At 40.5% G+C, this 15,405-nt stretch overlaps 1 protein-coding gene across 13 annotated transcripts in view; it reads right to left on the bottom strand.

Moving 5' to 3' along the window:
* The window catches only part of TLN2 (talin 2), a 410,967-nt gene that overhangs the window by 244,873 nt on the left and 150,689 nt on the right, over positions 1 to 15,405 (bottom strand). For 7 of the 13 annotated variants that reach the window (XM_063091964.1, XM_063091961.1, XM_063091957.1 and 4 more), the window contains one exon: positions 3,170 to 3,243. The exons of 3 other annotated variants lie outside the window; for them this stretch is intronic. The gene's annotated coding sequence lies outside the window, so the exon portion shown is untranslated. Of the gene's footprint in view, positions 1 to 3,169; positions 3,244 to 14,480; positions 14,591 to 14,894; positions 14,911 to 15,405 lie in introns of those variants that run through there. 3 more of the 13 variants (XM_063091962.1, XM_063091958.1, XM_063091963.1) reach the window with 3 other exon arrangements.

The raw sequence follows: 15,405 nt of genomic DNA on the forward strand, positions 1-15,405 counted from the left end.
TTTGCTAAGCACTGACAGCAGAGTAGGGACCCCAGCACAGGTCCAGGAACCCTGATCCACAAGACAATGCTCATTAGGACTCTCAGCCACTCAGGGAGCCTAGAGGTGTGAGAGCAAGTGATGGTGTCTACAGTCAGCAAGAAAGAAGCGTAATCCAAAGAAACAGGCTCCCAGAGGATGGCAGGAAGACAAAAGTGCGTAACATATTACATTTTTAATGAAGAAAAGGAAGCATAGGAACAACTTATCTTTACTGATGTCATAGCCCTGAAGTGACTGGTACAGAATGACAAATAGCTACGTAGATCCTGCTTTGAATTTTACAGATTCAACACCCTCCCTCAACAGCAGTGGGAACTAAAAATTCCCAGAGAGCCAAAAACAATGTTTTTTATTTAAAATAGATTTTAAAATATTTTTCTTAGAAGCCTTCAGGGAACACAGCGGTAAGTTCAGAATATTGCATTTATTCTCAAATCTAGAATACATCACGAGTTCTAATGCAAAATGCTAAACAAATCATTTATCATTCTCAGACCCCATCTATCCATCTCTCTCTCCTTCTCACACACACAGAGATGCACACACCCGTGTGACCCTCTAAAGCATCACATTTATTCCTGTGAAGCACGGCTGTCTCAAATTCTTAATTGCTCATCCCTACAAGATCTCACCCAGAATGTCCCGGCCTTCTGAAAGCCTGAAGAACATGATTGATTGGTTACATCATTCATTCATTAAATTTTATTCAGAACTGGACTGGTCCAGATGCCTGAAAGCAATTCGCCTTCCTCTGGTTTACGTCAAAATAAAAGCTCCTGCTAGCATTTACTCATGACTTTAGTTTCAGAAATGTGCAGATTTCAGGTAATCTCTCATATTCCTATATATTTAAGACAAATGCTGCTGCTGCTGTTGTTGTATATAGCTTTTCCCTAAAAAGGGCAGTGAATAAATATCAATGGGATGGAGGGCTCGATGGAGGCATACCAATCAGACAGCACTCCAAGAGTTGGGCTGACAGCACAGAAAACAACCAGATAAATCTGTCAAATTTCATTTAAGTTTTCCAGAAAATAGGAGTATTAAACAAATGAAATCACTGAGGGAAGAATTCCAAATGACTGAGCCTCCACGTTCCAATCAACATAGACCACATATAACTTCAAGACTCTCAGAAGCAGCCAGGATTGTGCAGGCTTCCTGGAATAGGTGATACTGTTGCCCCTTCCTCACATTAACTTATTGTTCTAATAATTCAGTCCATTATTCACTCTGTCCTCCACCCACACATGTCCTCCATACCCCTCATACCCATCCCCACATCCCAAGGAGAAGTAGACAGAAAGTGTAGTTTTCCATTCTCTATAGACCATGGCATAAAAATCCACCTGGCACACTCCTTTCAGATCTAAAGTCTTGGGAAAGGCATAGATCTCCTGTGTTTCCTGTCCACTGTGCCCCAGGCCCTTAAGCCAGACCACCTAGCACCCTCTGCAGGTCCTCAAAGGACAACATCCACCCTGGGGTGCCCAAGATGATCCTATGGGCAAGAAAGCTCTTCCCTACCCTGGGGGCGTCTGACCCTACCTACCCTTAGCTCAGAACTCTGGGCTGCTGTACCCTCGACCTCTACCCAGCCTTGAGCTCCTCACACCTGGGGTTTGCACCAGTATCCCTGTACTCCAGCATTCACTTGCTTCACCCCCAGCTCTCAGCATCCCCACACCTGAGGCAGATAACTACCTGTGAAATGGACCAGGTGTCAAATACCACCTGGTCAGAGGCTACCAGGTGGGAAGGGAGGATTCTGTGTACTTTTATCAGACTACCTGAAACACTGTCAAGTTTTCATTTTTACACTGATGCAGTGTGACACAGCTAAATTTAATTTTCATCTAAATGAGCCATTTTTACTTGGGATTCCCAACAGAGCTGTCCCTTCTCCTCTGTTTGACCTCTGATCTCTCTTAGTTCTTTCCTGCTTCAGAAGAATGACACAGTTGCAGAGACAGAAGAGCCCTTAGCAGTTACGTACCCCAATATTTCCCAAACGCCGGTCCTCAGACCAGTGCTGATTAGTCTATGCCAGAGTCACTGATCCGCAGAGAAATGAGGAAGACATGGGAAATGAAGAGCATTTTCATAATGCTAAATTATGTACAATCTAAAGGCAAATTTATGACATTCCTATTCTTTCAGTATTAAAATATTTCTTCTCTCTTGAAATCGTGTTAGTAGGTGGTAGTTATTTTGTGAAAATAAATCTTTCACTGTTAAAAATTCCAAACCCCAAATAAAAAGAACAGTATGTAAACATATATTGAACTCCCATGCACCTCTCCAGCTTTAAGAATAATCGATTTTGTTTATAAGTAGCCAAAATATGTATTAAAAATTGATCCTGAAATTATTGCTTCTATTCCACAAAATCTAAAGGTGTAGAAATGACTAGGCTAGGCCAACATACAAATTTTACAGATGAAGATAAGGAGACCACAGATTAACTAACCTGTCCCCAGTCATGCACCTGGTCAGGAATAGAACTGATAAATCTGAGTGTGCCATGATACAACTATTGAGGGTAGGAGCATAAACCAGACCTTCAACTTTGTCTGACTTCAATCTAGACCTGCAAAAGAGCCCCCTTCATCTCTGCCCAGGGCATTTCATACACACTACTTGGGATCATGCAGTCCCAAGCAGAACTACCAAAGGGGAAAACCAATAATAATCTATAATCAAAGTTTACTTTATCTCATTCTAGAGCAATTGTCTCCCAACCCTGGAGGGCTCCAAGAACCACCAGTTTCAGTTCAAAGATGACCAAAAGTTTCTATGCTAATTCTTTGCCCAGCACTTCACCCCCACAAAAAAAGAGTTATAAAGCAAACAGGTGTGAATGAATGGGAATTCATGCAATAAGGTCAAAAACAAGTTACTCATCCTTTCTTCTAGGCCCCTACCATCACTCAAAACTGCCAGCAGGAAAAACCAAACAGCAATGGGAGTATTAAGAGCAGGCATTCTATACACTTGCTTTGCAAAATCACAGTGAAGATCCAATAAGACAGTGTAAAAGACGTTTCTTATAACACTTTATAAAAGTATACCCATGCAGGGGTGTGGCCAACTGATAGGAAAAAAGCATCTTTTTTAAAAGACTCACCAAAATTCTGTTTATGTGGAGTCACTTTTCCTGAAGATATCCTAAAGCATGTGAGAAACCTCCAGCAGCAATACCTAAACAATAATGAAAATCATCGGAATCAAGTAACGTCATAGAAGTCATTTTGGAAGGTAAAAAAAAATCGCAATCTATACATTTGGTCATCTCCCCCACACTAAGCATGAAAGGAAATAACTCAGGAAACAATGAATTTCCGGTACAACACATGGGCTGGGAATTTTCTTTACCAACAGAGAATTGAGGTCCCAAGACACTTATTTTGAAGACCAGAATTATGTTACTGTTGGCAGAGGCAAAACACATTTTTTTCTTCCCTGGGCTAGGAATGCTTTAATGGCTTTGAATTTAAACAAAAAACCAAATACATACATTCCCCTCCTGCCCCCTTCCCACAACGTCTAAAACAAACATCCCAGGCACTACACTTCGATTCTTTTTAAAATGAGTTTACATGAGCTCTTCTTGTCTTGTTCACTTTCTTCTACTTCTTGCTTCAGCTGTTCCCATGTGGCTCTCAGTTCTGAGGCATTGGGAACTGACCATTTTTCACCTTGCACCATGAAAATTCAATTTGAAGTAGAAAAACACCATAATCCATTGTAGAAATCAGCAAAATGGCCCAGTCACAGTTAAAAAACAGGAGTCTGAGAACATACATATGAATCAGTGAGACAGAATAAACATCCAGATATAGAAACAAGGATTCAGAGGCCGACCCCGTGGCGCACTCGGGAGAGTGCAGCGCTGGAAGCGCAGCAGTGCTCCCGCCGCGGGTTCGGATCCTATATAAGGATGGCCAGTGCGCTCACTGGCTGTGCGCGGTGCGGCCAGTCACAAAAAGACAAAAAAAAAAAAAGAAACAAGGATTCATATGAAACAGACCCAAGTATATGTAATCAAACCTGGGTAGGTATGAGAGACTAGTTAATAAATAGTGTTGGGTTAGCTATTTAGGGAGATGAAAAATCTAGATCTCTCTTTCCTTACTCTTTAAAAAAAAACCAAAAACCCAAAAAACCTCAAAATGGAATCAAATGAGTCCTAAAAGAATATGCATATAAATAGTTTTATAATATAGGGATAGGAAAGGCCTTTTTAAGCATGAAACCAAAATCTGCAACTATAAAGGACTGAGACTTTTGGCTGGCTCCATTTTCAAAAAATATAAAATACATGAATGGCAAAAAAATAAAACAAATTAAAAAAACACTTACACTTTTTTCAAAAGACAAAATAGGCAACTAGGAAAAATATTTACACATGAGACATAAAAGGTTTCTATTCATATTTTGCAAAATGTCTTAAAAATCAATAAGGAAATTAATACTCTCCCTAAAATGGAAAAAGCAAATTAATAACACTCAAGAAATATAATGACAATAAATATATGAAAAGGTATCAACTATACTGATAAGAAAAATATATAATTTTAGAAAATTGAGATCTTGTTTTCACCTATCAGATAGATGAAGATGCCAAAGACTGACAATAAATAGTTAATGTTATGCACGCTTTCATGACTGTAGTATAAAATGGAAAAATCATTCTGTAGCCAGCTGGGCAATTGTGTCAGCGTGTAAAATGTCATACTCTTTGATTCAGCAATCCCACTTCGGAGAATTCACTCAAAGTAGATAACTGGGCAATGAGAAAGATGGATATACATGGTATTGTTTATAATTATGAAAAAAGAGTAAATACTTCTAAAGGCCTACGAATCAAAGACATATTAAGCAAACTACATAGACATTTAAAATAATGATGGAGGTCTATATTTATTGACAGAAAAAGATACCCATGTTGTATGTACTTCCACAGGAATACAACAGGTAAATGACCACATGCAGTATGATTCCGTGTGTGTGTGTGTGTGTGTGTGTGCGTGTGCGTGTGCGTGTGTGTGTGTGTTCATTCCTGGATATCCAAATGTCCAGAAGGATGTCTATCAAAATATCAAAATTCTAGTTAACAGAATTTTAGACAATTTTTATTTCTGATGCTGTTTGAATTTCATGTGATGAGCATGAATTATTTTTCTAAAAAATGCAATGGAGCTATTTAACCTTTTTAATCTCATACTCAAGTGTTAAGTGATACACTACATAAATTTCCTTCTCTGTCAACTTTCTTCCCTTATTTTCCTGACATTTGTGCCACATGTGTGCTTGTAGTGAACATGGATTGGGGAGTTCTCTTCCTTATCTCCACCTCCCACTCATTCCCGAGGGCCATTGCATCCCTGTCTTTGGGTTCCTAAGACACGCCTGTATTCTTATTATAAGCTCGAGTGAGTTTGTTACTCCTGACCAAAGGAATCTCACCTAATACAGTGCTTTTTCTTGTTTTCCATTTCTCAATCATCCCATTCCGTTTGAAAACAGAATAATAAATCCTGTAATCATATGTATTAAGATTTATCACACACAGTTTCAACTAACTTTTATTACTGCAGTTAAAGTAACTGAAGCAAGAAGCTCAAAACAAAAACACTAAAATGTAAAACTAAAAAAAGGCAAAAGACTTTCAAGAGGCAGGTAGATTCATTCCTGACTAACAAGGGAACTGAACCAGGAGGGCTGGCCTGTCAGCTTAGTTGATTAGAGCACAGTCCCAATAACACCAAGGTCAAGGGTTTGGACCCCTGTACTAGACAGGAAAAAAAACTATGGTTAAAATATTCTCCATTATGATATATTTAACTACTCCACAGATTTATTGGGTTGTATTCACATATAAAAAAAACTTCTATTGAGATTAAAAAATACAGAAATGCATCCCATAACAGGCCTATTATATCCATATTATCTCTGGCAAACAAATTTGTTCTCATACCCTTATTTTTAGAGGTTCAGATGTTCCGTGTAATATACACATTCTCATAATGCCATAATTATAAACCTGGCTAAAAAGCCATAATTCCTCATAGATGAACAAATACCTTTACAGGTATGTTTGATGTAAAGTACAAATCTAATTAACCCCCTTTATCTTCTGGCGGCTCCCTCTTCCCTAGAAAACTTTCCCAGAAGGTACACAAAGGACCAGAACCACTATTCAATTTCAGAGATGGGCAATTATGAGACTTACTTTGCAGTATGTGTCTGTGACTCCAGGGCACAGCCCAGACTAACCCACAGGCCACCCCATGCAAGTGCTGGCCTCTCTGTTCTGACCCCTCTTCAGTGCCAAGCAAGTCCACATTTCAGACTGAGATGCATTAGGATTTATGAGACAAAACACTGCATTTAAGGAAGGCAATGGTGCAGTGGTTAAGAGAAAGATGTTTGATCCTGGTTCAATCATTTACTAGTCATTTGGCCTCTATGTGCCCTAACTTCTCTGTGCCTCAGTTTCTTCCTTTGTAATAATGACAGTCAAAAAGACTGTTGTGAGGATTAAAGGAGATAATATACTTCATATAATCAGCAATTCTCAATAGTCACTGAGCTTGTCTGAGCTCCAGCTCAGAGGGAGCAGAGACGAAAACATCTCATGGTAGGTATGTTGTTCGTTGCCTGATCATAACAAGGTCCCTAGAGAATGCTGAAACAGAATGTCTCCATCCAGGCATAGCTACCTATTTAACTTCTTATTTTTCAACATGGATAAGATCCTTTCAAGTAAACAGAAACTTATTTAAAAGGTGCCAGGCGTTTGTTATTTAAAGGAATCTGGCCTTAAATTAGCCTTTTCCAAGTCATCATATGATAAATCATTTGGCAGCTCCCACATTGCACCCTTTCTGGAGTATTTCAAGAAGCATGGGTAGATGTGAACAAAAGTCAGCAAAAGCTACTGCCTAAAATTCCTGTCACCCATGGCAGGACATTAGGGCAGGACTTAAGGCATCTGCATCCCAGACCACTTCCTATCGCTCAGGGAAGCTTAAACACACCTCTCAAAGTCCAAGGTTGCGCATCCTCAGAGCAGAGACAATAATAGCTATTTTGGATGCTGTGGGGATGAAATGAGAGAGTATAGGTAAAGTTCTTAACACAGTGCCTGGAACCCAGTAAGTGTTCGGCAACTGGTACACCTAATATGATCATCTTAACAGCATTAAAGAAACAAGACACACAGTAAGTAATCTGATTGAGACCATGCCATACAAAGCACTTTTTCACCACGAGGGTTTTATGGACTTTTGTTTTCCATGCTTAACTTGGCACAATCCCCACAGGAATGTGAGTCCAAGTTGAAGTGAGTCTGAAGAGTCTGCAGGATGCATGTGGCTGAAACCTCACTGTGCTACAGATCCCGAGCAGCCAAGAACACATTGTCGTAAGATTTTATTAAAAGGCAGGGAACAGTGTAACACTGCGCTCACACTTTACCCTAACACCATCTGCACGAGCATAAAAATCAGAATACGGGTCCAGTGGGCAGCGTCCCAAGTGTTTTTGCTGCCCAAAGTTAACAAAAGTGCTTTTATAACATAAGACCAAACAAAGCATAAAAGATACATTAGCTTTAACTGAAGATGAGCAAAGTATACTCTTGGCTTGAAGTTATTACTAATGTTGGACAAGGTTATTACTAATTACTTGAATTCAAAAATCCAAAAAGCAAAGAAATAAACCAAATAGTTCTTCAGTAGCTCTACGCAGAGATGGGAAGACAGAAAAGAGCAGAAATTCTGAAAACAAAATTCTCCCAATTTCCTCCAACGTGTACTACTTGATACGGATTTGTCTTATTTGTTTTTGCTGAAACCTTGAGAACGTTTTCATTCAAAGTGTAGCCCACTTATTATTATAAAATTATAATATAATTAACTGATTATTATAGTCCAGCTCTGCTAGGTCAGAGACATCTGACTCCAAGGAGAGATACCCAGTTCTCTGCTCATGGCATTCCCTCACTGACTTTCCAGCTAGAGCCTGGGTGTGGGCCAGGGTCACAGGAAACTCATCAAAGAGCAAGCAGGTAGCATCAATGTGTGAGGCTACAGAGATGAGAAATCACATGCTACCCTGTCCTTTGCAGGGCAAAGAGAAAAGAGAGGCCCTAGTAGAAAAGCTCCAGAAAGCCCCATGTATTCCTCTAAAAACAGCATCCCAACAAACCAGGAGGTAAGAGGTGTCACATGCAAAAAAGATTCTCAGTACTGATGTGTGAAAAGCTGGCTGGAACAAAATTAAAGGAGTTTCTCTAATGCAGAACATTTTGTATGCTTTTACAAGCTTATGTTGATTGTAAGTGGCACCAACCTCATTTGTAAACAGATTCCTTTACTTTTGTGGTCTACGTCTTGACCCCACATGACACTTTGGAAAATAATGTTATAATTAGTTCTTTTGTGCAAATGATTGTTGAAGGCTCACTTTGCATCACGACACTCACAATTAAATAACTAAGCACAATCCCTGTAAATGATCAGTTAAGGGTGTAAACAATATCAAGGCAAAGTAGCGTAGAATATGTGTTTAACAGGAAGGCAAGAGAAGTGCTATAATTATTCTGCTTAATCTCATGCACTCTTTATGGGCTTTTCACAACAAAAGACAGAGATGCCATGAGTTCTTTATTCTACAATTCACTGTCCCCTTCTAAATTTTTAAACACTTATAATAGAAATCACTTAGTAGTATGTATAATGTATTAGCCCGTATCTGTTGCTTATAAGAAAATACTTGAGGGCCGAGCCCGTGGCGCACTCGGTAGAGTGCTGCGCTGGGAGCGCAGCGACGCTCCCGCCGTGGGTTCGGATCCTATATAGGAATGACCGGTGCACTCACTGGCTGAGTGCCGGTCACGAAAAAACGACAAAAAAAAGAAAATACTTGAAACTGGGTGATTTATAAAGAAAAAGGAAATTTATTGCTTACTGTTTCTGAGGCTGGGAAGTCCAAAGTCTATCTGTTGGTGGTGACAGTGACCCAGGCATCTCATATGGCAAGATGATGGAAGCAGAAAGACTCTTCTCTTCTTTTAAAACCCTCAGAAACATGCCCCTGACCACCATTTTTAATTCATTCACTACTGCTGTGTCCTACAATCCAATCACCTCTTCAAGGCTCCACCTTACAATTACCATAATAGGATTTCCCACCCTCTTAACAGTCACAGTGGGGGCTAAGTTTCTAATACGTAAACTTGGGGGACACAATTCAAGCTTCAATGAGTTTTGGGGGGACATAATTCAATTCACTACATATAACTCAGAATGTAAACCCCATGTAAACAGACTACTTGGCACAGCGCTATGTCCCCAGCCTGTGAACAGTGCCAGGTACGGGGATGTTCCATAAATACTTGACTATATGAACATTAAGAACAAATAAATAAGCTGTTCTTAAATGTATCATTAACTTATCAGTTTATGAATTGGCCAAAATATACATTCTACAGTTTTTAAAACTTTAAATAGACTTTGAAATGCTCACTCTAAAATAATTTATTTCTCTCATTTCTCAAAGAAGTTTTGTTTTTCTCATTTTATTCCCAGCATACTCTCCCACCCTTTGCAATCTCCCCAAAAAGTGGGGAAAGGGAGAATATTTTTCCTTATGACTTCTGGATTAGAAGAAATATTTGTCTCTAGACCAACTACATTATTCAGTACATTATTACAGCCAATTGTTTTCAGTAAATGCCTAATTAACTAACATTCAAATGACTTGGAATTTCAATTAATCAGAGCTATACAGAGTCTCCTTTGGGAGAAGGAAGAAGAAACACATTCATCTTTTAGAAGGAGGCAACTCTACACAAACAAGCTTTTATCACTGATTTGCTGAAAAAAGCAAGTGAGCATGGAATACAGATAAAGAAATATCCTATACTATTAACTTACATTTAATATTCTGAACACAGTGTTTAAAATAACCCTGAGATATTGCTGTACCTTCAAATTAACAAATAAAAACGCAAGCATTTTTGCTAAACTCAAACTCACCATGACAAAATCTGGCAATGCATTTTAGAAAAATGTGAAACAAAAATTTGTTTAAAGAAGGCAGGGGACGAAAGAGCAGGGAAATCATGTCTAATTCCTCCTTCGTTATACAGAAAATTAATTAAACCCTTCCCCACTCCCAATTTCTCATACAAAGCAGTTCATGGCCAGGGTGTTCCTATTTGGAAGTCCCCAAACTTTGGCTGGGTTATATTCCCAACTGCTACAGCAGTCCTGCCAGCTCTCCTGCACCACCAGGGTAAACCAGCTAGGACGGCCATTTGGGTTGGGTCCGCAGTCTCTACTAAATCAAGGCCAAGTTCCCAGGCTGCAAGGCTGTCCAAGGCCCACTTCCTCGCCTCCTGCCTAGCTGCCCTGGAAGTTTGTGCTCCAGCACCACTGAACCAGTGCTCCTTGTGCTCTGCACTCTCTGAGCTGTTTGCTCCCAAGGGCCCTGGATGCCCGCTCTCCAATGCCTAAAACGGCCTCCCCCAAGCCCATACATCTGCTGTCCATCAAGCTCCACCTGCTCCAGGGAGGCTTCATTGGCCGCGTCTTAATTTCTGCACTTAAATAGTATGTTGAAATAATCTATTTAATAACTAATTCCCACAAGACTGAACTCTTAGAGGGCAAGAACTGTGGCTTCCCTCATATTTCCATTCTCAGCTCAGAGCACAGATCCTAACACATATTAAGTACTCAATAAATGAAGAATCTATAGATATATCTTTATGGGGGGTGGGGGGCCTGGGGATGGCTGGCCAGTACAGGGATCCGAACCCCTGACATTAGTGTTATAACACTGTATTGTAACCAACTGAGCGAACCAGCAAGCCCTACAAAAAATATAACTTGTATGACTAATAATTCCAAAAAACTGTGGCCGGCACAGGGGGCCTCAAGAAGCTGGGGTACAGCAGTGGCAAGGTCAGAGGGATGTGTGTGTGCGTGCATACATCTGTGTGTGTACACACATATACATGCACTAAAGAGAATGGGCAGCCTGATTCTCCCTGGTATTTCAAGATCCCAGCTAAAGTCTTGCTTTCCCTCTCTCTGTCCCGGGAATTGGCCAATTATTCAGTTTCCTGCCACAAACCTGGTGCCTTTGAATCAGCTTCTCTCCCATTTGGCCTGTCATCAATTAGGAAATACACAATTTCATATTTATGCCTTCTTGCCCATCTCCAAAGCAAACAAAAGAAAAGCTTTCTGAGGTATAAGAACTGCAGAATGGAACAAAAAGCCTCCCCTCTATAAGCTAGTCCCCATCCCTAAACCCTGAAAGGCAATTGTTATTCTCACTCAATCATCCCAACTCAGACCCTGTGGAAGAACACAAAGTCACACAGAGCGGAGCACCGACGGTGGAACCTGATGCATGCAAATATTTGTAATTTATCAACTACTGGAGTGTTCTTTTGAGAAGGCAGGATGAGAAGTTACAGTAAAAAGAAGAAGAAGGTACATGTACACAATGGAATACTATTCAGTGCTGAAAAGAAATGAGCTATCAAGCCATGAAAAGATAGGGAGGAAATTAAATGTATATTACTAAGTGAAAGAAGCCAATCTGAAAAGGCTACACACTGTATGATTCCAGCTATTTGATATCTGGAAAAGGCAAAACTATGGAGGCAGTAAAAAGATCAGTGGTTGCCAGGATTTGGGGGGGGAGGAATGGATGAATAAAAAGAGCACAGAGGATTTTTATGGCAGTGAAACCAGTCTGTATGATACTACAGTGGTGGGTACATGTCATTGCACATTTGTAAAAACCCATTAAATGTACAACACCGAGAACGTACCCTAATATAAAACAGGAACTTTAAGTGATAATGACATGTCAATATAGGTTTATCAATTTTAACAAATGTACCATTCTAGTAAAGGATGTCGATAACGGGGGAGGCTGTGTGAGTTTGGGTGCAGTAAACATGTGGGAGATCTCTGTAATTTCCACTCAATTTTGTTGTGGACCTAAAACAGCTTAAAAAAAAAAAAAAAGTCCATTAAAAAATAAATACATATTTTTAAAGAGAGAATATGTGTGGTGCTGTAGGTGCCATCCAGGCACTGAAGCCAGGGGACCTCCTGTGGCAGAGCCTGGGGAGAGGGTTGGAGTGACATGAGTTGGCTTGGCCCTGGGAAGCAGCAGTGGAGGACCTGGGCTCCTCCTGGCCAGATGGAGATCACTTGCTTGTATCACAGCACTCAGGTCAAACAGGCTTGCACACACAGGGCTCCATGCTGCTACAAGTGACCCTGGGAAGATGTATCCTCCCCCCCACTTTTACTCTCACTGCCATCCTGACCTTTAACCCAAGGGCTACTCCTCCATACTAGTACCTCGGGAACTGCTTCTATAGTAAAACGAAACTACGGAAGGACTCAAAGAGAGAATGTGATGTCCTCAAGTAGTAAGTCATCTCGTTTTTCACACCAATGGAAATCCCGTCATGTGTAATGAAATATCCCAGTCTGCAGCTAGGAGAAGTAGGGGCATCCTATTTAGGGCACTTGGTCCTATGAACACCCACCATGGCCCAATCCTCCAGCCCTCCAAGCCTGGTTGCCTGGGTTCTTTGAGCCAACATATCACAATATAAAAGCAACAGGAAGAAAGAATCAAAGCTCGCCCTGAAACTTCATCAGCCCCTTGGTAACCTAAGATAGATATCACAAACAAGAGCATGGGGTCACTGTAAAGGATGAGTTGAATAATCAAGCCCAAATTAGATACTGGAAATCAGGGACATTTACTTTTAATAAATAAGAACCTGTTGCAGCTTGGCCCTGATTAGCAGCTACTGTAACCCTCAAAATTCATCTTTCAAAAGCAACTTTGCTCCGCGCTCTTACCACATAAAATCTGATCTTCATAAACTGCCACCTGATATATGTTCCAAAATGCTAAATTCCCCTTCTCTTTTCTCACATGGCCAATGATTCTTTGCATTTTCATTATGGTACATTTCATTTAAAACTAAAACACCTCGGAACAAACTATACTTTTTGCCATTGAGACTTCTTCCTCCTCTCAGTTTACTGCGAAAATTAATTCTCCTTAGCCTTGTCTCCTCCCTCCTGTCATCCCAAGTCCTCCCTTTCAGAAGAAGCTTTCTTTTCCCCATGGTTCTCCCTACTCTTGCTGTTCTGAATTTTACTGAGACTTGTAAGTTTCTCTGCATAATTTGGCAATTCATTATATCATGCTGTATTCTTTCTAACACTGTCCCACACACAAGGTTCTAAGACTATGACAGACAAGGTATACTCAAGCACCCCAAGTGAAGCCTGGAACCAGGCCACCCAAGGCCAGGGGCACCCTTGGTTCCTAATACTTCCGCTGAGTGGACACGGGTGGCTCGCTTCACTCCTCCAGGAGAGGCACAGGAAGGCCTCCCCCACAGCCTGATATGAGGGCCACAAGGGCACAACACACCTGCGGTCAATACAGGGGTCTTCAAAATGTTCACAGAATTCGTGTTATCTTTTAATTCCATTTTTCCATGAACTCTTTGAAGTAGCCTTGTAGTGACTTTTTTTTCATCCCCATATGCAGTCTCTCTGCTCTCTACCTAGAGGAAAATCCCTGGAGAGCAGGGTCAGGATGTGCATCTTTCCTGTATTTCTTCAAGGCGTTTTCACAGTGTGGAATGTCCAGGAGATGGTTTTAAAATACTGTTTTCCAGCTCATGGCGGTTGTCTTTGGGTGATGAGATTTCAGAACTTACTTTCTTTACAACTTCATGAATCATATGAATGCTTAAAAACTTTGTTTAAAAAGACAAATACACACAAAATAAAGAAACTGCTATAACCCCTGTTCACTCATCACTAAGCTTCAACAATTGCCAAACCATGGCCAACCTAGTTTCATCCAGACACTTGTATTTCCTCCCCAGCCCCCAATGGAGATGATTTTGAAGCAAATATCAGGTATCACATGATTTAAATGTAAATATTTTATAAAACTAGTATTTTTTTTCCCCCTGACTGGTAAGGGGATCGCAACCCTCAGCATGGTGTGGTCTGCACCACGCTCAGCCAGTGAGCGCACCAGCCATCCCTATATAGGATCCGAACCCTCGGCCTCAGCGCTACCAGCGCAGAGTGAGCCATGAGGCCAGCCCTAAAACTAGTATTTTTAATCATGAAAAGCAGAATAAAGTGTTTTTCACTTAAGAGGAAAAACAAATTCATACTCATTGAGTAAAGTTACAGCCATCCCGTTCTCTCTGTTCCCGGTCCCTCTGTTCCCTGTTCGCTGTAAGTAAGGCACAGCTGACCCAAGACAGACTCAGCAGGCCTAAATTACAATTCCTGGTGGCACACAAGCTGGCTGGATGACTCTAGGGAGGAACTCCCCTCCAAAAACTCCAAAACCTTGTTTGCAGCACAGGTCTGGGGGGCTCCGATGTCCCAGCTCTCCTACTTGGGCTCTCATGGTTACAGCTAGGATTTTCTACTTCCTCTTTGCACTCTCAAGTGTTTCTCTGCCAAAAAGAGAATGAATAAATATATATGTATATACCCACACACACACATACACACATTCAAATAGCAAAGTCTCCCCCAGGAACACGTTTCCTCCGTATTACCCTTTTATTTGAAAAACAAAGATACATACGTTCCACTTTTTTTTCTTCCAGTCTCTTAAAATGAAAATCAAAAAATACAGAGCAGTGTACTGTTTGAGTCTCTCTCCTAGTCTCTGTCCTTTATGAAACAAGTAAAAGCAATTCTCGTGTTCCGTCCCTGCCCCTTGGATGAGATGACCAGCCCACCCATAGGACTTACCTGCTAAAATATCACCTGTGCAGCTGGCCAGAGGCGTCTGGGGAGGGGGCAACTCCCCAAGGGTCCACTGCTATCCCCTCTAAGATAACTAGGAAATCAATTAAAAATTATTTTGGAACAAATCATGATTCAAATATAAAACTACTCAGGTAATTATGCAAATTATTTACCTCACAGTGGACTTTGATTCTCTAGCTCTGTACTGCCCAAATGATAGCCTCCAGCCATATGTGGCTACTAAGCACCTGGAATGGAGCTAGTCCAAACTAAGATGCTCGATGAGTACAAAGAACCCAGGTTTCAGAATTAGTACAAAACAGAACGTAAAATAAATACCTCATTAGTAATTTTTATATTATATTTTGACATGTAATTAGGATGTATTAAATAAAATATATTAAAATGAACTTCAGCTTTTTTATGTGGCTATGATTTAAAATTACGTTTGGTATTATATTTCTAGGATAGTGCTCCTCTGGAGTTTAATTCCTTTTCATAACAGCATAAACAT

The sequence above is a fragment of the Cynocephalus volans genome, chromosome 3, assembly GCF_027409185.1.
Source record: "Cynocephalus volans isolate mCynVol1 chromosome 3, mCynVol1.pri, whole genome shotgun sequence".
Classification (NCBI taxonomy): Eukaryota; Metazoa; Chordata; class Mammalia; order Dermoptera; family Cynocephalidae; genus Cynocephalus; species Cynocephalus volans.